Consider the following 22858-nt stretch of genomic DNA (forward strand, 5'->3'; position numbering starts at 1 on the left):
GACCGGTGGTTAAGACTCCACACTTCCACTGCATGGGGCACAGTTTCAATCCTTGGTTGGGGAACTAAGATCCCACACGCTGCACAGCAAAGCCTAAAAAACAAAAATCAAAGATGCCTACCACGTAGTTGATACCCCCTAGAGCTTGCAGGATGTCAGAGAAGATTGTGTTACAGGGAAGTCTATGGTTGGTGTCATATGAATAAAGGTCCTGGCACTTAGTAGCAGGGAAGGCTCCATGAAGGTATGTAAATGTGGGTCATGTACAGATTATCAAAATGGGAAGTGGGTTAGTGGAAAGAAATAACAAATCAAGGAGGTCCAGACGCAGGAAAGTGTAGGAAATGGCCAGCAGACCAAATTAGAGCAAGGCATCCTCAGATATGCAGATGACAACACCCTTATGGCAGAAAGTGACGAACTAAAGAGCCTCTTGATGAAAGTGAAAGAGGAGAGTGAAAAAGTTGGCTTAAAGCTCAACATTCAGAAAACTAAGATCAAGGCATCTGGTCCCATCACTTCATGGCAAATAGGTGGGGAAACAATGGAAACAGTGAGAGACTTTATTTTCTTGGGCTCCAAAATCACTGCAGATGGTGACTGCAGCCATGAAATTAAAAGACACTTGCTGCTTGGAAGGAAAGTTATGACCAACCTAGACAGCATATTAAAAAGCAGAGACATTACTTTGCCAACAAAGGTCCGTCTAGTCAAAGCTATATACGGTTTTTCCAGTAGTCAGGTATGGATGTGAGAGTTGGACTGTAAAGAAAGCTGAGTGCTGAAGAACTGATGCTTTTGAACTGTGGTGTTAGAGAAGACTCTTGAGAGTCCCTTGGACAGCAAGGAGATCCAACCAGTCCATCCTAAAGAAAATCAGTCCTGAATATTCATTGGAAGTTCTGATGCGGAAGCTGAAACTCCAGGGCTTTGGCCAACTGATATGAAGAACTGACTCATTTGGGAAGACCCTGATGCTGGGAAAGTTTGAAGGTGGGAGAAGAAGGGGGCAAAAGAGGTTGAAATGGTTGGATGGCATCACTGACTCAATGGACACGAGTTTGAGTAGGCTCCGGGAATTGGTGATAGAGAGGGAAGCCTGGCGTGCTACAGTCCGTGTGGTCGCAAAGAGTCAGACATGAATGAGTGACTGAACTGAACTAACTGGTGAGACTATGAAATAGCATAAGCACAGAGAATAAAGGACTTTCCAGATTTGAGTGGGGAGGAAAAGAAGATTGGTCCTTACCCAAGAGGTTAAGGACCCTTGGGTTATGGTACTTCCAAGGGTTATGATACTTCCACTCCAGAAGGTAAGTGTATTGTTGACTGGAGAGGAGATGAATGGGTGGGAGATGAGGACAGAAGTTTCTGTAGACATTTCTAGCAGATGCAATCACAATGAAACGCTTACAACACGTCCTGTTATACCAAGTTGCCCCAGAGAGAAGACCAGAGGGCTCTTTCTTTTAGTGGCTAACTGGGTGTGGTCATGGCTTTCACTGACAGCTGCATATATGATCACATGCATATATGATCCAATCAACAGCACCACCCTTATCGTCTAAGTCAGCACCTATATTCAAGCCGCAGCATGCCGGGGTCCAGCCCCGGTGGATCCAGGGTATTCGAAGCGGGGACGGCGTCGGCGAGGATCAGGAAACAACTGCTTAATTAAACGTTAATTAAGGATATAAAGAGTAATAGAATAAGGATAGCTCAGTGAGGAAATTCAGTGGAGAAAAGAGGCTGAAATAAGGATAGCTCAGTGAGAAAATTCCGTGGAGAAAAGAGGCTGAATAATTCAGCCAGAAGGTGAGAGAAAGAACAACATGGGGAGACCAAGTTTTGGTGAACAAGGCCCGCACTTTATTTTCCAAAGTAGTTTTTATACCTTAAGTTATGCATAGAGGATAATGGGGGAAGGGGTAGAGTCATGCAGCAAGCCAGGCTTTCTTTCTGCAAACTTATCATATGCAAAAGCTTAGGTGATTTGCATCATCTTCTGGCCCGGAGGCCTGTTAACATTTTAAGACCCTTTCTTCAGAAAGCTTATTTTTCTCTAAAGGTGATTGGTCAGGAGCCACCCTCCAAAAGCATTAGATAACATTGCATTCCTACAGAGCAAAGGTGTGGTGGGCTATAACAAGAAAAAGAATTAACTCAAGGGTCCCAGGTTACAAACATTAAAGCTACTACTTACACCAATTATATTAATCAATACACTGCCAGGGACACAGCAGGTAAGGGATATGGAAACTTAGCAGCAAACATTGGCCCAACAAGTGAAAATCCCTTCACCAATACAATTTCTAATCAATCTTTTAACTGCTCAAAGGAATCTGTATTTAGACAGTTTAGAACGTGGAGCTGTAAGTTAACTCTTTTTTCAGAGAGAGGTAGTGGGGGACAGCCCCCCGTAAAGTCAGAGGTGTAGGTGAAAGCACAAAGCAGAAAGTAGGCAGACTCCGGTTTTGGGGGGTAGATGCTCGAGAATTTCCAGGGGGACTCCTGAGGCTCGACCCCGCCTTTGCGTATGCCGAGCCTCCTTCCTCATGACCTTTGTCATGGGTGGAGCTCCTCACGCTGGCTCCCGGCAGTGATAGAATTTCAGTTGGGCTATTCCAGATCCTGAAAGATGATGCTGTGGAAAGTGCTGCACTCAATATGCAATATGCACTCAATATGCAATATGCCGGCTCCTGGCAGCAGCATTTTTAAAATACCACTGTACTTTGCATATATTCTAAAGTCAGCAGGATTCAGTCCATTTAGGGAACAGCCTGGTTACTAAAGACAGAAGGTTTGGTACAAGGTATTATTGGCTACAAGTGTCCAGGCCATTCAAGGGGACATTCTGTGCCCAGGTTGCTCCAGGGGACTTACAACTTCAATAGGCCTGATGTATGCATCTGACTACCTGAACGTGCAAGCCCTGGGTTCAGAGCTGCTGTCTTCTATCTTAAAGCTGAATGAACGTTTGGCAGCATGTCTTCCACCTGCATTGCATTGTCTTGTTCATGAATCTGTTTCTTTTTATTCTCGTGCCAAATATCCTACTTTGAGCCCAGATAGTTTTGCCCAGATGAGAGCATTATCCTTGGTCTTTTTGCATTTTTACCCATCATAACTTTGTGTCCAGCTAAGCCACGGTCATGGAGGACAGCTGGGGGCAGGAGTTGAGAGCACTGACTCTGGAACCAGCCTCCTGGTCAGATCCTGGCTCTGATACTTACAAGCTGTATGACCCAGGTGACCTCTCTGAGTCTTAGTGTCCCCACTGAAAATAGGAACCTTGGCACTACTTCCTTCATCGGTTCAGTGTGGAGATTAGATAAGTTAATACAGGGAAAGCTTTTAGGGCAGCACCTTCCTTCCAGTTCAGGCCCCAAACCTCGACGTCATCTTCGACTCCTCTCTCTCACTCAACAACAAAGGCTTCCTCTTAAAGTAGCAGCAGAATTTGACCACTTCTGGACCCTCATCACGTCGGCCTGTATCTCTAAAATAGTTTCCTCTCTGACTCACTGCTTTGGCCCATGTCTCCATACAATGCATTGCCTACATAGCACCCAATGTCATCTATTAGCAAATTGATGCATGTCACACTTTTACTCGAGACCCAGCAATGGCCTATGATTTCACCCAGAGATGAAGCCAGAGTCTCCACGATGGTCTACAAGGCCTTCCATGGTCTGTCTCCACTGCCGTTGACCCTCTGTCCTCATTTCCTATGACTCCCTACTAGGCTTCCTCTGGCCCAGCCATGCTGGCTTCCTTGTGTTCACTGGCCTGTGCTAAGCACAGTCCCATCTTAGGCCCTAAGGTTTAGCTTTTGCGTCTGCCTCAGGGTCACTTCTTCTTGGCCAAACCCTTCATTTCCCTCCAATCTTTGCTCAGATCATGCTTTCTCAATGAGGCAGGCCGTTTACCCTATTTACTACTGCAACAAGTACCTCCCTTTGCCTTGTACTTTCTTTGTTCCATACAACTATTATTACCTTCTAACATGCCCTACAATGTGCTTAGTTATTATTTATATTGTTTGAAGGTGAAAGGTGAAAGTGTTAGTCGCTCAGTTGTGTCCAGCTCTTTGCAACCCCATGGACTACAGTCCGCTAGGCTCCTTTGTCTATGGAATTCTCCAGGCAAGAATACTAGAATGGGTAGTCATTCCTTTCTTCAGGGGATCTTCCTAACCCAAGAACTGAACCAGGGTCTCCTGCATTGCAGACAGATTCTTTACCATCTGAGCCACCAGAGAAGCCCCCATTTATATTGTTTTTCAGAATGTCTTTCTCATTAGAAAATAACCTTCTTGAGGGCAGACATTTTTGTCTGTTTTGTTCACTGCAAGTTCCTAGAACAATGCTGGCATATGACAGGAGCTCAAAAAATATGAGGTTCTCTTTCTCTGCTCATTCTTTTACTGACTTATTCATTCATCCAACAACAGTTTGTTAAACTAGTATGTATCAGATTCTGTGCTGAACACTGAGCATAAAAAACAAGTCAAATAATAGCAATCCCCACAGAGATTTACACTTGAGTAGAGGGAGACAAGTAGGCAAACAAGTCAAGTATCCCAGCGGAAAGTGATTTTTAATCTGCATGATGTAGTGACACAAAGGAGAGAGAATTTTCCCTGGCTGAGGGCAGGACTTCAGAAAAGGATTGAAAGAAGAAGTGGTATCAGCTGACTTGTGAAAGATGAGAGGCTGTTTGTCAAAGAGAAAATGAAGACGAGAGTGTGCCCAACAGGCTATTCCAGGTGAGAAAAGGAAAGAAATGGCCTGGCATGAGATTAAGGGAGCTTTGTAAGGTGAATGCAGTGCTTCCGCTTCAAGGGTGCATGCCCAGGCCCAAGACTGATTGGGAAGCAGGAAGGAGGAACATGTGGTGAGTTGATTTTGGACATGTTGAGTTTGACGGGCATCCCTCCATCTAATCTTTTCCTCAGGCACTAGTGTGATGACTATTCTTTTTAGGCAATGAGGTGAGGAGAGAAGAATCAAGGGTGGTAGGTAAAGAAATGTGGGATTGAGGGAATTTTTTTTTAAAGAAGAAGAAGCATACACATGTTTATTTCCTCTAGGGATGGCTTGAGAAGAAGAGTGAAAAGTTGCATAAACACAGTGGGGAATGGATGCACCCAGGGACAGAGGCAGATTTCAAATAATCCCCAGCCTCTAGCTGAGGAGAGCATACATTTGTAGTGGTCCTGATGCACATAATTGTGTTAGCCCATGATCGTGTGGGCACAGAGAGGCTTGCATTGACCAAGGTAGGGGTTTGCAAGAAAGATGCAGCAGAACAAGTAAAGGAGAATATTGAGAATGACAGTAAGAGCAGATGAAGTGATGGAGGTGAGTGAAATCAGGATTCTCAAATGACAGTGGTGCTTACTAAGCTCCTTATGTGTCTCATGCAATTATAGCCTCAGAACATCCCTACAAGATAGGTACAATAAGGAAAATACAGATAAAGAAATTAGCACTTACAACATCTAGGTAAATTGCCCAAGATCAGTGGTGGAATTAAGTGGTAGAATGCCTGCATGCTCAGTCAGGTCCGACTTTGCGGTCACATGGACAGTAGCCTGCCAGGCTCCTGATGCCAGGCTCCTCTGTCCATGGAATTTTCCAGGCAAGAATACTGGAGCAGGTTGCCATTTTCCTACTCCAGAGAATCTTTCTGACCAGCCAGTCTCTTGCATCTCCTGCATTGGCCACTGTGCCACCAGGGAAGCCCATAAGGTGGTAAAGCTGGTATCAAACCAAATCTGTTTGATTTCTTTTTTTTTTTTTACAGCATTGTGTATTTTAATAGCCAAAAATTGCAAACAACGAAAATATCCATTAACAGGTGAACAGATAAACAAATGATGGTGGAATTCTACAATAGAATAGTTCTCAAAAATAAAATGGAACTCAACTACTGATAAATGTTGTAATATGGATGAACTCAAAATCATAATGAAAGAAGCCAGATTACACACAAAAAAGAACATGCTCTATGATTCTATTTAAATTCTGGAAAATGTGAACTAATCTATAGTGGCAGGAAGTAGATTAGTGGTTGTCTAGGAGCAAAGTGGGCAAGAAGCAAGGATTACAACAAAATAGGATGACACTTTCAGGAATGATTGGTTGCTCACCGTCTTGATTGATGTGATGCTTTCCTGGGCTCACGTGCTCTGTTGTCTCCGACTCTTTGCAGCCCTGTGGACTGTAGCCCACCAGGTTCCTCTACCTGTCATATTTCCCAGACAAGAATACTGGAGTGGGTTGCCATTTCCTACTCCAGAAGCTTTCCTGGGTACGTATATGTCAAAACTGCTCAGACTATCCACTTTAAATATGTGTAGTTTATTTCAGTCATATTTCAATAAAGTATTTAAATATGCTGATATAGTAATAATGTAGTGAGAGGACTAAGAAGAGTAAGTTTTTTTTCCTTCTCAAAGGAAGGACTGTGTGGAGCGTTGAAATTCAGAAGGACCTTAGATCAGTCAGTATTATTGCACGTGCTTGTCTGCAAGCTGTTACTGGTGGTGGTGGTGCTTTAGTCACTAGGTCGTATCTGACTTTTGTGACCCCATGGACTGTAGCCCACCAGGCTTCTCTGTCCATGGGATTGTCCAGGCAAGAATACTGGAGTGGATTTGATTTCTTACTCCTACTCTTAAATCATCGTGCTACAGAGCAAGGAGGGGTTGATGGAATAAGGGTGTGAATTGATTTGTAAGTTCAACCAGGAATGATGAAACCCAAAATAACAGTTACTTTTGCGATCCCATGGACTATAGCCCACCAGGCTCCTCAGTCCATGGAATTTTCCAGGCAAGAGTACTGGAGTGGGTTGCCATTTCCTTCTCCAGGGGATCTTCCCAACCCAGGGATCGAACCCGGGTCTCCCATACTGCAGGCAGACGCTTTACCATCTGAGCCACCAGGGAAGCCCAAATAAGATAGAAATTCTTTCTCATGTAAAGTTCCAGCCATATGCAGTCAGAGCTGAGTTGGTTGCAGTCGAGTATCAGAGACCTAGAAACTTTCTATCCGGTAGCTCTATCATATGTCACTTCCATTCCCATAGTTATCTCATGGTCCAAAATGGGTGTTGGAATTCCAGCCATTATTCATACATACATGTTTCAGCCAGTAGAAGGAGGAAGAGGATAAGAGAAGGACTTGATCCCTCCATTTAAGGACGCATAACAAAAGTGACCAGAGAAGGCGATGGCACCCCACTCCAGTACTCTTGTCTGGAAAATCCCATGGATGGAGGAGCCTGGTAGGCTGCAGTCCATGGGGTCGCGAAGAGTAGGACACGGCTGAGCAACTTTACTTTCACTTTTCACTTTCATGCATTGGAGAAGGCAATGGCAACCCACTCCAGTATTCTTGCCTGGAGGATCCCAGGGACGAGGGAGTCTGGTGGGCTGCCGTCTATGGGGTCGCACAGAGTCCAACACGACTGAAGCGACTTAGCAGCAGCAGCAGCAGCAACAAAAGTGACACCTCATTGGCTAGAATTTAGTCATAGGGGTTACATGTAACACAAAGAAATCTGGGAGCTGTTGTATTAATTTTAGGTGACTCTGTATCAAGATAAAACCAGGGACTCTAGGGACTTCCCTGGCAGTCTAGTGGTTAAGCCTTGGAGCTTCCATTGCAGGGAGCATGGGTTCAATCCCTGATTGGGGAACTAAGATCCTACATACTGCACAAAAAATGAAAATAAAAAAAAGGATTAAAACCAGGGATCTTATGACTATGGAAGAAGGTGAATGGGGATATTGGAAGACATAGGCTGTGGTAAGAAATTCAGTGTGGAGATAGACAGCACTGTGTGGCAGTGAGAGGTGACACGAAGTGTATGATGGTTATTGGAACTGAACAGATGAAGAAGTGTCAGGCATGGCGCTGGATGGGTTGTCCATTTGAATGCTAAAGAGCCTCAAGATGATGAATCTTGGCATCGAGTTTAGTCAAATTTGTCAAAGAGCTCTGAATAGGGGTTTAGGGCCAGGAAGAAAGTAAATGATAACCATGACAAAAGCAAAGTGATAAAAGCCTCAAAATCTGGGATGCACCTGTATTAGGTTATTTTTTTAAAATAAACTTTAGTATAGTTTTAGATTTACAGAAAAATCACCAAGTTAGCATAGAGAATCCCATAAATGCTTACCCAGTTTTTCCCATTATTAACATGGTATATAAGTATGATACATTTGTTACAACTAATGAGCTAATAATAATACGTTATTATTCAGTCCGTACTTTATCCATACAGATTTACTTAGTTTTTACCTAATGTCCTTTTCTGTTCCAGGATTGCATCTAAGATACCACCGCATTTAGTTGTCATGTCTCCTTAGGTTCGGCTCCTCTTGGCTGTGATAGTTTCTCAGACTTTCTTTGTTTTTTGATGACCTTGACAGTTTGAAGAGTACTGGTCAGGTATTTTGTAGAATGTTTCTCCTTTGGAATTTGTCTCATGATTAGATGTTTTATTTGTTTTTAAAAGGAAGACAATAGAGGTAAATTATCACTCATATCAAGGGTACATACTATCAACATGACTTCTCACTGTTGATATTAACCCTGATCATGTACGTGATTGAGGTAATGTTACTCTTCATCTTTTTATACTTTATTGTTTGGAAGAGAGTGGGCAATGGCACCCCACTCCAGTACTCTTGCCTGGAAAATCCCATGGATGGAGGAGCCTGGTAGGCTGCAGTCCATGGGGTCACGAAGAGTCGGACATGAATGAGTGACTTCACTTTCACTTTTCACTTTCATGCATTGGAGAAGGAAATGGCAACCCATTCCAGTGTTCTTGCCTGGAGAATCCCAGGGACTGGGGAGCCTGGGTGGGCTGCCGTCTATGGGGTCGCACAGAGTCGGACACGACTGAAGCGATTTAGCAGCAGCAGCAGCAGCATTATGTATAGCAACACTTAACGATACCCCCTTGAGAGCTAAGCTTCTGCATAAATTATCTGGAATTATTCTGCTTGAGTAAGTTGCCTATTCTCTCCCATTTATTCATCCTCTCATTTATTCATAATCGTAGGGACTCATGAATATCTATTGTATACTTTGGGTGATAATCTAATACTACCTCGTTTAATTTGTTGCTCAAATTCTTCCAGCTTTGGCCATTGGGAGCTCTCCCAGGTGGCTCCTGTGTCACTTGGACGTATCTCTACGTCCTTACTTTCTGGCACTGCAAGATGCTCCAAACTTATCTTGCATATTTTCTGCCCTAGTCCTAGAATCTGCCAGTTCTCCAAGGGCCCTGGTTTCTTTGACTGGAGAATGGTGTTAGAGATCAAGATGTAGCACCAGGTGTGCTCATTACTACTGGGGTGTCATTGCTTCCAGAACCTCTCAGCTGACAAAGCAAGGAAGTATATGTATACACTAACCAGTTTATATGCATATATCTATAAATGTTTCTATATGTAACATCTGTATCTATATGAAGATAAGCAAAGTTCATATTAATATCTTCAATTCTAATCCATTACTAAATGGATCACTCTAGCTTTGCCCCTTGCTTATCTGTAACTCCATGAGAAACCTGACCGCAGTATCTACCATGCATTTACTTAATAGTTCAGTTCTAGTATACATAGGTAACAGTTTCAGAACTGTTAACCCACAGCCCACTTAATCAACTAGAGTTCCTTTTCTGTTTAATTTAGAGACTCCACTCATTCCCACAATTACTTAGATCAGCAGCGTTGCCCCTAATCCTCTTCAATGAGGTTGTTTTATATATTTGTAGTACAGTTAGATTATTTTGTCACATTCTACTTTCTATCTTGGAAGCCTCTCACCTTCTAAACAATTTTAAAAATGTTTTGCATCCCTTTAGGTTGACTCTTTGTGCTTTAAAAGTCTTTTGAGTTGTGACAAATATGTGGTGTCAGATATCCACCATTATCACGCAGGATAGTTTCGCTGCCCTAAAAAATCCTCTGTGTTTCACCAGTTCAACCTTTTCTCACTTCGAATCCCTGATATTCACTAATCTATTTACCATCTCTATCAGTTCAGTTCAGTTCAGTTCAGTCACTCAGTCGTGTCCAACTCTTTGTGACCCCATGAATTGCAGCACGCCAGGCCTCCCTGTCCATCACCATCTCCCAGAGTTCACTCAAACTCCCGTCCATCGATTTGGTGATGCCATCCAGCCATCTCATCCTCTGTTGTCCCCTTCTCCTCCTGCCCCCAATCCCTCCCAGCATCAGAGTCTTTTCCAATGAGTCAACTCTTTGCATGAGATAGCTTTGCCTTTTTCAAAATGTCATATGAATAAAATCATGTGGTATGTAGCCTTTTCCAGATTAGATAGTTTCACTTAGAAATATGCATTTAAGATTCCCCCTTGTCTTTGTGTGGTTTGAGAGTGCATTGCTTTTTACTGCTCAATAATAATTCATTGTCTGAATGTACCACATTTCTTTATTCATTCACCTATTGAAGGGCATCTTTATTGCTTCCAGTGTGGGAAGATTATGAGTAAAGCTGCTATAAACATTCATATGCTGATTTTTGTGAGGACGTAGGCTTTCACATCAGGTGAGTGAATGCCTAAGAACACAATTATATAGTAAGACCATATGTTGCTTTGTAAAAAAACTGCCAAAATTTCTCCCAAAGTGGCTGTACCACTTTGCCTTCCCACCGGCTATGAATGAGAGTTCCTGTGGTTCCACATTCTCTTCAGAATTTGATAGATTCAGATTTTTGAGTTTTAGATGGTCTAATAAGTATATAGCGTTATCTCAGTGTTGTTTTATTATTAATTTCCACTTTCCTTATGACAGGTAATATTTCAGTTTAGTTTAGTCGCTCAGTTGTGTCCGACTCTTTGAGATTCCATGGACTGTAGCACCTCAGGCTTCTCTGTCCATCACCAGCTCCCGGAGCTTGCTCAAACTCACGTCCATCGAGTCAATGATGCAATCCAGCCATCTCATCCTCTATCGTCCCCTTCTCTTGCCTCCAGTCTTTCTCAGCATCAGGGTCTTTTTCAATGAGTCAGTTCTTCACATCAGGTGGCCAAAGTATTGGAGCATCAGCTTCAGCATCAGTCCTTCCAATGAATATTCAGGGCTGATTTCCTTTAGGATTGACTGGTTGGATCTTTTGCAGTCCAAGGTAATATTTAGTATAATCAATTTCTTTTTATTCCTCACATGGAATGCCTTCTATTTTCTGATCTTTGCAAATTTCCACACATTATCCAGCCTTTGTTCAAGTGCTTTCTCATCTGTGAAATCTTTACAGGCCTTATGAGCCCTTATCATCACCTTTCTCATTTGCCTTTCTATTGGCATTAAGTGGAGTGACATCATACTTGTATCTAACTTGGTCACATTCGGCTACAGATCCAGTCTTTACCTGTGATTATGAAACCCAAGCTTTTTAGTTTGCAGCGAATGTATTTGGAGGCCAAACCTGACTTGGGCAATGAGAAACCACCTTTTTATTCATCCGCACAGGATGAATATTTATATATTTTACTGCAGATATATGGATGTGTTTGATTATGTAGTGCTGCCCGAAACTGTACTGTGATGTTAAATGATATACTGCACATGTACCACATATTCTCCTTAAAAACATCCTAGGTTACATTTAGTAATCCTCATTGGAGTGGCATTATTTAAATTGCGGGACAGGGGTGGGGAAGAAATGGATCTGAAGAGGCTAAAAGATTCCTTAGGCTTCTGAGAGTAGGGGAAACCTTCACCTTCCTTTGATAGTATCTCTGGAGAGAAATGGCTGCAGGCCATCAGACAGGTCCAGAGAGAGCCTCATAAAGATTTCTGGGCTGTGAGGCTGATCCTAATGTAGAAAGGAGCTACTGAATCCTTGGGGAGAGGGAGAGAAGGTCAGTGGGCATCATGAGAGCCATCTCTAAGATCAGATGACAAAAATTATTCTCCCCTACCTAAGCTTCCCATACCTTGAGAAAATCATAGAAAGAACTGAGGGTATATTTTAATCTGTTAAATAGGACCAAACAGATAATAATAATAATAGTCAGGGTTAGAAATTAAGTTCAACCTTCCCATACCTTGAGAAAATCATGGAAAGAACTGAGGGTATATTTTAATCTGTTAAATAGGACCAAACAGATAATAATAATAATAGTCAGGGTTAGAAATTCAGTTGGACTATAAAAAAAACAGAAAAGGTTCTATTTCTTGAAGTCATGAGTTTGGGGGCTAAGAATCATCCATGATATTAAGAAGAAAAGTTACATCTAGTCCTCACAGAGAAGTTGATCCATGTTACTGAAATAAACTGCCTAAGGTCTCACATCTTAGATGTCCTTGAATCAGCATCCAAACCTGAGCGCTGATTCACAGATCTATGCAGTTTCTGGTTTCCATTAGTAGACATCCCTGTGGCATTATGTGGTCTGATTGCTTATGTTATGGTTCTGTTCCATCTATTTTCCCCACTTGTGTACTGTGTAACTCTCCAGCTTCCTTCTTTGTACCATTTTTCAAAGTGAAGCAAGATAAATGCTTCCCACAATTCTCTTAGCCATTGTAAGAGTAATCACAGTTCCCGAGACAGGAGCTCTAAGACTGTGATTTTTAAGAATATAAATCAATTTCATACCTATAAGCAAACTAGCCTAGTATGGCAATTCTTCATCTAAAATCTATTTCCTTTGCCATTATTTACTTCTATCACTGGAGAGCACTTTTGCATAAAAGTGCAATATATTTTGTCCTCTTTTTGTTGAATCAAAAAGAGTTACTTTAAAGGAGTAACATCTAAATTCTTTTCTTCTGCTATAGGAGAGAAGGGGGCATCTGTTGCTGCTGGTTGGTGGTGATGGTGGTGGTCGTGGTCTGGGCGTTGGTGATGGGGGTGATGGTGTGCTGGTGGTGGTGATGATGGTGGTGGTGTGGTGGTGTGGTGGAGTGGTATTGGTGTTGCTGGGTGATGGTAATGGTGGTTTGGTGATGGTGATGGAAATGTGATGTGTGATTGTTTTTAATATCTAGTGGCTTCCTTTGACACTTCAATGACTTTTCCAACTTCTTTTCTCTGGACTACTATTGACTTAGTTCAGTTCAGTTGCTCAGTCATGTCCGACTCTTTGCGACCCCATGAATCGCAGCACACCAGGCCTCCCTGTCCATCACCAACTCCTGGACTTCACTCAGACTCACGTCCATCGAGTCAGTGATGCCATCCAGCCATCTCATCCTCTGTCGTCCCCTTCTCCTCCTGCCCCCGATCCCTCCCAGCAGCAGAGTCTTTTCCAATAAGTCAGCTCTTCACATGAGGTGGCCAAAGTACTGGAGTTTCAGCTTTAGCATCATTCCTTTGAAAGAACATCCAGGAAAAAAAAAAAAAAAGGAAAGAACATCCAGGGCTGATCTCCTTCAGAATGGACTGGTTGGATCTCCTTGCAGTCCAAGGGACTCTCAAGAGTCTTCTCCAACACCACAGTTCAAAAGCATCAGTTCTCCAGCGCTCAGCTTTCTTCACAGTCCAACTCTCACATCCATACATGACCACTGGAAAAACCATAACGTTGACTAGATGGACCTTTGTTGGCAAAGTAATGTCTCTGCTTTTCAATATGCTGTCTAGGTTGGTCATAACTTTTCTTCCAAGGAGTAAGTGTCTTAATTTCATGGCTGCAGTCACCATCTGCAGTGATTTTGGAGCCCCCAAAAATAAAGTCTGACACTGTTTCCACTGTTTCCCCATCTATTTCCCATGAAGTGATGGGACCAGATGCCATGATCTTCGTTTTCTGAATGTTGAGTTTTAAGCCAACTTTTTCACTCTCCTCTTTCACCTTCATCAAGAGGCTTTTTAGTTCCTCTTCACTTTCTGCCATAAGGGTGGTGTCATCTGCATATCTGAGGTTATTGATATTTCTCCTGGCAATCTTGATTCCAGCTTGTGCTTCTTCCAGCCCAGCATTTCTCATGATGTACTCTGCATAGAAGTTAAATAATCAGGGTGACAATATACAGCCTTGACATACCCCTCTTCCTATTTGGAACCAGTCTGTTGTTCCACGTCCAGTTCTAACTGTTGCTTCCTGAGCTGCATACAGATTTCTCAAGAGGCAGGTCAGGTGGTCTGGTATTCCCATCTCTTTCAGAATTTTCCAGAGTTTATTGTGATCCACACAGTCAAAGGCTTTGGCATAGTCAATAAAGCAGAAGTAGATGTTTTTCTGGAACTCTCTTGCCTTTTTGATGATCCAGCGGATTTTGGCAATTTGATCTCTGGTTCCTCTGACTTTTCTAAAACCAGCTTGAACAACTGGAATACTGTAGACTAATTACACAGATTCTTGTTGGTCTTCCCTCCTAGGGTCAAACACATGAATCCCCAAAGTGAATGTGGCTATTATTTTTAGAATATCTTACCTGTGATTGACTATCACATTGCCATTTTTGTGCAGTAGTCTTTCTTGCCATTTGTTAAAAGTTCTAACACTTCAGGGTTGTGACACCTGTACTACAATGAACTTGATCTTTGCCTGATTCATTGTTGTATGCCTGCATAGTTTCCTTCTTTGTTTTCAGCTTTATTAAGCTATAAATAAGGTATAAAGGTATGCAACTTGATGTTTTCAATACATTGTGAAATGTATAAATAAGGTATAAAGGTATGCAACTTGATGTTTTCAATACATTGTGAAATGTATAAGTAAGATATAAAGGTATGCAACTTGATGTTTTCAATACATTGTGAAATGTATAAATAAGGTATAAAGGTATGCAACTTGATGTTTTCAATACATTGTGAAATGTATAAGTAAGATATAAAGGTATGCAACTTGATGTTTTCAATACATTGTGAAATGATTACCACAACAATCTAATTAACATATCCATCACTTTATATAGTTACCGTTTTCTTTTTTCCTCTTTCCTTCCTTCCTTCCTTCTTTCTTGCTTTTTTTCTGGTAAGAACATTTAAGACCTACTCTTTTAGCAAATATCAAGTATTTAATAACAGTATTGCTAACTATAGTTACCACATAGTACATTAGATATCCAGAACTTTTTCATCATGTGTTGCTGAAGCTTTGTGCCCTTTGCCAGTATCTCCCCATTTTCCCCTCCCAACTAGCCCCAAGCATCCCCCATTCTAGTCTCTGCTTCTATGAGTTTGGCTACTTTAGGTACCTCATATTAGTGGAAGCATGCAGTATTTGACTTTGAGTCTGGTTTATTTCACTTAACATAATATCTTCCATGCTCATTTATGTAGTCAATAATTTTGACTACAATAATAAATGTGTCCTTGTAGGGGGTATATTTTTGTGGCTCTACATTCCCACCTGGCAAATATATATGACACAGTTTTAAAAAAATTAATTTATTTATTTTAATTGGAGGCTTTTTGTTTACAATGTTGTGTTGGTTTGTTGTACAATGAGAATCAGTCATAACTACATATGTGACTCTTGAATCTTTCTCTTGAACCTCCCTCTGACCCATCCCTTACCTGAACACAATTTTTAATAACTGAAGATAATCTTGGATAATATGAAAAAGACATGGACTGCATTGATAAATAACTGTTTACTCTGATAACTGAGGTAAGAAATGTGGCAGTGCTACTGTGGCTTATAAATCGATGGTGGAGTCTTCAATACTATAAAATCTACATGTCAGATCTTTCCCCCTAATTAGCTGGTAATTGAATTACATATTGATTCTTCAGTTTCTCCTTTCCTTATTTTTATAATTGTTTGAAAAATGGAAAAGATTGTTAGAATAAGACAGAAATGTGTGGTTTATGTGTTTAGAGGCAGTGGAGGAAAGAAGGGTCTGTGTATCTGTAACTGGGAAGCCTTTGAGGAGAAGAGCAGAAGGACGAGTCCATAATGATTTGATTGTTAAGATGTCATTTTTTTTACAATGTTTACAATATGAAACTTCAATGCTTAATTGATTGTACCCTTGCAGTTCCTGTAGAAAGAAAATAATTTTATTCTAGTTTAAGTACAGAATTAGAAAGAAGAAACAGCTTGGTTATTTCCATTGTTTTTTCCTCCTAATTCTTTTCAAATACATTGTTTTTCCCAGTCTAATTTAAAAAATAGTAAAAGCAGTAAGTAGAAAATGTGGAAAACACAAAAAGTACAATTATAAAATGAAAAATCTACTTATATTCCCCTCCATCCAAAGAGGTCCACTGTTAACATTTTTATATAAATTTTGGATAAGTACTGGCAAATACTGCTATGTAAACAACCTCAACATCTCAGTGGTTTACAACAACTAATATTATTTTGCAACTCATGGGTCTGTGGGTTTGGTTGGGTTGATTTTGGCTGGACTCAGTTAGGCCAGGCTATATGCATCAGGTCAGGGCTGAGTCCATCTCATGTGACTTATTTTGGGCCCCTGCTTAAGACACAGCACTAAAATTTTTCAGTAAAATGATATGAAGAGGGTATAAGCTAGGCTGATAAAGAGTGGGTAGGGCTACAGATGAAACAGCATTGGCCATAAGTTGCTAATTACTGAAACTGGGTTTGCTATACTATTCTCTCCATTCTTTCATATGTTAAAATTTTTACATAATAAGGAGTTAAATTTGTATCCAAATACTGTTTTTACTATTAGAAAATTCTTTAATCCCAATCCTTTAAGCCTGCATACCATATTATTAGTAGTATTATTATTGTTAATACTTTGTAACAAATACTGCATGTCTAACCTATAATCCTGTAATGGTCAACAGTTGATCTTAAGATCCTTCCAAAGGTCCATCAATTTTTATTGACACTCCAGACTTGTTGTATTTGTTTGGTTCAGTGTGTTCATCCAGATAAAACTGGGAAATCTCTTAATAATGAATATACCAGGATCACCACTCTCTCTCCTGCCCCTGGGAGGAATAATCAAATAGCAGTTCTACTGTTTTTTCATTTATAGACCATCTGTCATCCTATGTATTTTCTACAGATTCCCAGGGTTTATCAGCATTATAACCAGCCATTCCATTCTTCTGTTAAACCCCAAGAGGACTCCTGGGGACTGACCAAAAGGACGCTCTACTATCCTGCCCAGCTTTGTCCTCTCCTGCATTTAATAAAGTAAGTCCTCATTGAGGGGCTGGCTCATCACACTCTCTTCTAGACTGAGGTTCTGGGAAGCTCACAGCCACTAGGACAAAATCCCCTTTTTCCTACATGGAGAATCATACAGGACATCTTCTTTGTCATCTAACATTATTGTAAAGATCCCATCAGTTCAGTTCAGTTCAGTTCAGTCACTCAGTCATGTCCGACTCTTTGCGACCCCATGAATCGCAGCACGCCAGGCCTCCCTGTCCATCACCAACTCCCAGAGTTCACTCAGACCCACGTCCATTGTGTCAGTGATGCCATCCAGCCATCTCATCCTCTGTCGTCCCCTTCTCCTCCTGCCCCCAATCCCTCCCAGCATCAGAGTCTTTTCCAATGAGTCAACTCTTCGCATGAGGTGGCCAAAGTACTGGAGTTTCAGCTTTACTATCATTCCTTCCAAAGAAATCCCAGGGCTGATCTCCTTCAGAATGGACTGGTTGAATCTCCTTGCAGTCCAAGGGACTCTCAAGAGTCTTCTCCAACACCACAGTTCAAAAGCATCAATTCTTCGGTGCTCAGCTTTCTTCACAGTCCAACTCTCACATCCATACATGACCACTGGAAAAACCATAGCCTTGACTAGCCAGACCTTTGTTGGCAAAGTAATGTCTCCGCTTTTGAATATGCTATCTAGGTTGGTCATAACTTTCCTTCCAATAGGGTATTTCCACTGATGGGAAACTCACCCATTAGACCAAAAATAATCTATCTCCACAGCCTATCAGGGTTTTCACCCATAAGGATAATCTCTCTGTGGAATGAAGACAGCATTCTTAGAAAGTGACTGCTAGCTGAAGAGTCTGTGTTCTCTGATTTTAGGCACCTATAACTACACTAATTCTTCTATTTGATGCAGGTGAATCAATAGTCAACCAGTAGTTCAAATTATTTTCTTTGTAGCACTAGTAATTTAACTGTTTGGTTGGGTTATCTACTGTTCCTCAACAAATGATCCCAAAACAAATATATGTATATATACATATATGCTTGCCTGCCTACCTGCTAAGTCACTTCAGTCATGTCTGACTCTTTGTGACCCTATGGACTGTAGCCCACCAGGCTCTCTGTCCATGGAACTCTCCAGGCAAGAATACTGGAGTGGGTTGCCATGCCCTCCTCCAGGGGCCATGGATCTTCCCAACCCAAGGATTGAACTCCCATCTCCTGCATTGCAGGCAGATTCTTTACCACTGAGCCACTGGGGAAGCCTATATATATGTTGTAAATAATGCTGCTGTGAATATTGAGGTCATGCATCTTTTTGAATTAAGAGTTTTCTCCAGACATATGTCATATATATAATATATATATATATATATATACACATATACATATATTTGGCAAATGATCCCAAAGACAGTGACAGTGGCATTGAAAGACAAAGGTCCACAGGTTCTTTGGATCAGGAATTTAGACAAGACACAGCATATATTGTTCATTTCCCTTCCATGATGACTGGGGCCTCTTGTTCTGAAGATTCAGAAGGTGAGGAATGCCTTGAAAGGCTGAGGGCTGAAATCATCTAGAGGCTTCTTTATCCACACATCTGGCTCCTGGGCTGAAATGTCCCCAAGGCTGAGCTCCGCTGCGCTGTCAACCAGCACCAACACTTAGCCTCTCCCAAGCTTGGCTTTTCACAGCATGGAGGCTGGGTTTCTGGAGTGAGGACCCAGTAAAGGAACTTCTGTAGAGTGAGTCGTCCAAGAAAACTGAGGGGAACTGAATGGCCTTTTAGGACCCAGTTCCAGAAGCCGTATGGAATCACTTCTGTCATATTCTATCTGCTGAAACAGTCACAAGCCCCCTGGATTCACTGGGGAGACAGACAACCCACCTCTTTAGGGGAGGTGCTTCAATGCATTTGAGGGCTTGTTTCCAAACCACCACATAGCTTCAGACTCCAGTAGGAGGCCCTGGGCTGTCGGCATTCCCCTGGTGAGGTGCTTTGCTCCCAGTATGATAACCAACAGGGAATGCAGAGCAGACTATTGTCTGGCATCACAGTATGGACAGAGTGCTTCATATTCTTGCTTTTCCAAAATTGTTTCCCAGCATTCTTATCTCTAAAACAAAATGTGTGCTTTAACCATATCATTTGTGTTTTTAGAGATTTTAAAGGGCTCAGTTCATTTCTGTATCTTCTGTGGAGCATTCCAAATATATCATTGGTTTCAGAGTTAGGGAAGGCAGTGTTTCCTTTGGCTGTCTAGCTTCCATTTTCCTGTGTTCAGTGGATAAACCAGTTGGGGTTACAGTCTGTATAGGACAGAACAGAGTGTCTTTGACACCCCTCCAGCTGAAGTAGCTGAATGAAGTCCCTTCAACTGTGTCCTCAACAGGTAGAAGTAGCCAGTGTGAACTATGCAGGCTCCTGCTCTTGTCTCCACAATACCAGATACCAACCCTTTCACATTTCATGTTGGCCACTTCTCTTTCATCCCTGGCCACCTTCCTGTGCCTATCCTTTGCTCACTTTTCTATTAACTAATCTCTTTGCATTTTTTTAAACAGCTATTTACATAGCAATCCTATATTTCCTCATTTTAAAATGGATTATTTTAAAGCATTTTTGTTTTTTCTTTCATTTATATTTTTCTGTATCTCTAATTTCTGCAATAAATATGTATACTTAAATAAACACATCCTCACTTATTTTAAAAAAACAAACAGGAAATAACAAAGGTTGGTAAATTGGAGGTATTGAAATCCTTTTGCAGCTGAAATGGAAAAAAGTTTGGTAGCTCCTCAAAAAATTAAAAATAGAATTACCATCGTTGTTGTTGTTCAGTAGCTAAGTAGTGTACAACTCTTTACAACCCCATGAACAGCAGCACGCCAGGGTTCCCTGTTTTTCACTATCTCCCAGATTCTGATCAGGCTCATGTGCATTGAGTCAGTGATGCCATCCAACCATCCTATCCTCTGTCACCCTCTTCTCCTCTTGCCCTCAGTCTTTCCCAGCTTCAGGGTCTTTTCTAATGAGTCAGCTCTTTGTATCAGGAGGCCAGAGTATTGGAGCTTCAGCTCCAGCACCAGTCCTTTCAATGAATATTCAGGGTTGATTTCCTTTAGGATTGACTGGTTTGATCTTGCCACATGACCCAGCAATTCCACCTTTGGGTATATATACAAAAGAATTGAAAGCATGGTCTCAAAGAGGTGTTTGTATACTCATGTTCATAGTAATCTTTTTTTAATTCCCCTTTTATTGACTGATTAAAGTATAGTTAATTTACCATGTTGTGTTAATTTCTGCTGTACAGCAAAGTGACTCAGTTATACACATATATACATTGATTTTTATATCTTTTCCATTATGATTTATTCCAGGAAATTGGATATATTCCCTTTGCTATACAGTAAGGCCTTATTGTTTATCCGTTCTATATATAAAAGCTTACATCTGCTAACCCCAACATCCCACTTCATCCCTCCCCCAATTCATTCCACTTTGGCAACCACAAGTCAGTTCTTTTATAGCATTCTTTACTCTAACCAAAAGATGGAAGCTTCAGGGGAGTGTGTAATTTCCTTGGGTTTGTCTCACCACAGCAAAGATTTGAAATGGTGGACCAGTGTTACAGCTCTGTAACAGCTCAGAGTTTTATTTCACAAGCAAAATACACCCTAGAGTGTGGGCCAACCCCAAAGGAGAGGCCTCAATCTGTCTTGGCTTCCTCTTTTTACACGTTTTGTCTCCTCCCCCCGAGCCTGCCCTATGCAAATTGGGCTAACCAAGAAAGGGGTTGTGTTTGTTTTGCCTGAAGTTCTCACTCTGGTCTCCAGATTTTCTTTTGTTCCTTTTTTGTGGGCTTTTCTCTTTCTTTGTCTTTAAGCCACTGCCATTTTGGACTCCTTTTTCCTATTCTAACTACCTAACAGAAGCAACTCAAGTGTCCCTCAAAGGATGAATGGGTAAGCAAACTGTGGCATATACATGCAATGGAATATTATTCAGCCTTAAAAAGGAAGACTTCTTAAGACTTCCCTGGTGGGGAAGTGGTTAAGACTCTGTGCTTCCAATGCAAAGGGTATGAGTTTCATCTGCGGTTGGAGAAGTAAGATTGAACTAAGATCCTGCATGCCATGCAGTGCAGTTGGGGGCGGGGGGAAGAAGGAAATTCTGTAGGCATGTTACAACTTTAAAGACATTTTGATGAGTAAAATAAGCCAGACACAAAAAGACAAATACTGCGTGATTCCACTTATATGAGGTACATAGAGTAGTCAACTTCATAGAGATGAAAGTAGAGGTGGTTGCCAGGGGTTGGGGGAAGAGAGGAGTAGGGAGTTTAATGGGTACAGAGTTTCAATTTCACCAGAATTAGTTCTGGAGACTGGTTCCACAACAATGAGAATGTACTTAACACTACTTGAACTGTAGACTTGAAAATGGTTAAGATGGTAACATTATGCTGCTCCTTCCTCTTTGCATTACTATGTCAATCAGATTTGCTGTCAGTTCTGCTAGCATTGTAGAAAGAGTTGGAAAGCTTAAAAAAAAATTTAGAGCATCTCCACATGGCTCACAAATTATATATAGTTTTAAGGAATCATTCAGGTTATTCTCTGAACCCTCAGTGCTACATTTATGAGGGCAAAAAGGCAGATCCTTGGAAGTAAGGAAATGGTGACATTCAGCCCTGTGCTCAGACACTTCCCTCCCTAACCCTCTCACCCATCTTTTCCTCCTCCTAGCAAAACAGTCAAACAAGTTTCCAGCTATTATCCTTTTCTTTCCCTTCCTCCAGAGACCTCTACCCTGCCTTGTAGGCTTTTAAAGCATGTTTGTTTATTGGCTTTGTGTATCTATGTGTTCCTAAACTCCCACCATTATCAACTCCAATTTCACTTCTGTGTTTCCCTTCTCAAATAAAAGAGGAATTTCTGTTTTCCCTTATCAAAGAAAAAAGGGGAACAGATAGAGTGGGGGCTGCATCCAGGGTTGGGTTGGGCTCAAGGAGGAGCTCAATAACTCGATTTCTTATTGTCTGTCGAAATCTTTAAAATGGGCCACAAAATGGGCATGTGCTGCTGCTGCTGCTGCTAAGTCGCTTTAGTCGTGTCTGACTATGTGCGACCCCATAGACGGCAGCCCACCAGGCTCCCCCGTCCCTGGGATTCTCCAGGCAAGAACACTGGAGTGGGTTGCCATTTCCTTCTCTAATGCATGAAAGTGAAAAGTGAAAGTGAAGTCGCTCAGTCGTGTCCGACTCTTTGCGACCCCATGGACTGCAGCCCACCAGGCATGTGCTAGGTTTAGGGAAAGGGAGTGCCAGTGAGGTTTCACAGCTACCACCCTGGTACATGTTACTTGTCAGCTCTCTGTGCATGATTGCAAAGAGCCTCTCAGCTGGAGTGCTGATGTGTGCCCTTGACTCAGCCAGTCTTTTTTGCATTTGTCAATATTCATTTTAAAATATAGATCAAATATTGTCTCTTTCCTGCTTGAGCCCTTCAATGGCTTTCAGTTACCTGGAAAATAAAAAGTGAAACCCTGAACATGCTTTCAAGGTCCTGCAGAGTCAGCGTCTGCCCAGCTGACCAGCTACCCTACAGCTCCTTATCCTAGCCAAGTCATTAAAAAAATACCCTGATGCTGGGAAAGATTGAAGGCCGGAGGAGAAGGGGGCAACAGAGGATGAGATGGTTGGATGGCATCACCAACTCAATGGACATGAGTTTGAGTAAACTCCAGGAA

General features: G+C 41.7%; 1 protein-coding gene across 1 annotated transcript in view; it reads left to right on the top strand.

Moving 5' to 3' along the window:
• DEPDC1B (DEP domain containing 1B) overlaps positions 1 to 22858 on the top strand; it is a 172229-nt gene that overhangs the window by 45444 nt on the left and 103927 nt on the right. The gene's annotated exons all lie outside the window — the stretch shown is intronic.

The sequence above is a fragment of the Bubalus kerabau genome, chromosome 18, assembly GCF_029407905.1.
Source record: "Bubalus kerabau isolate K-KA32 ecotype Philippines breed swamp buffalo chromosome 18, PCC_UOA_SB_1v2, whole genome shotgun sequence".
Classification (NCBI taxonomy): domain Eukaryota; kingdom Metazoa; phylum Chordata; class Mammalia; order Artiodactyla; family Bovidae; genus Bubalus; species Bubalus kerabau.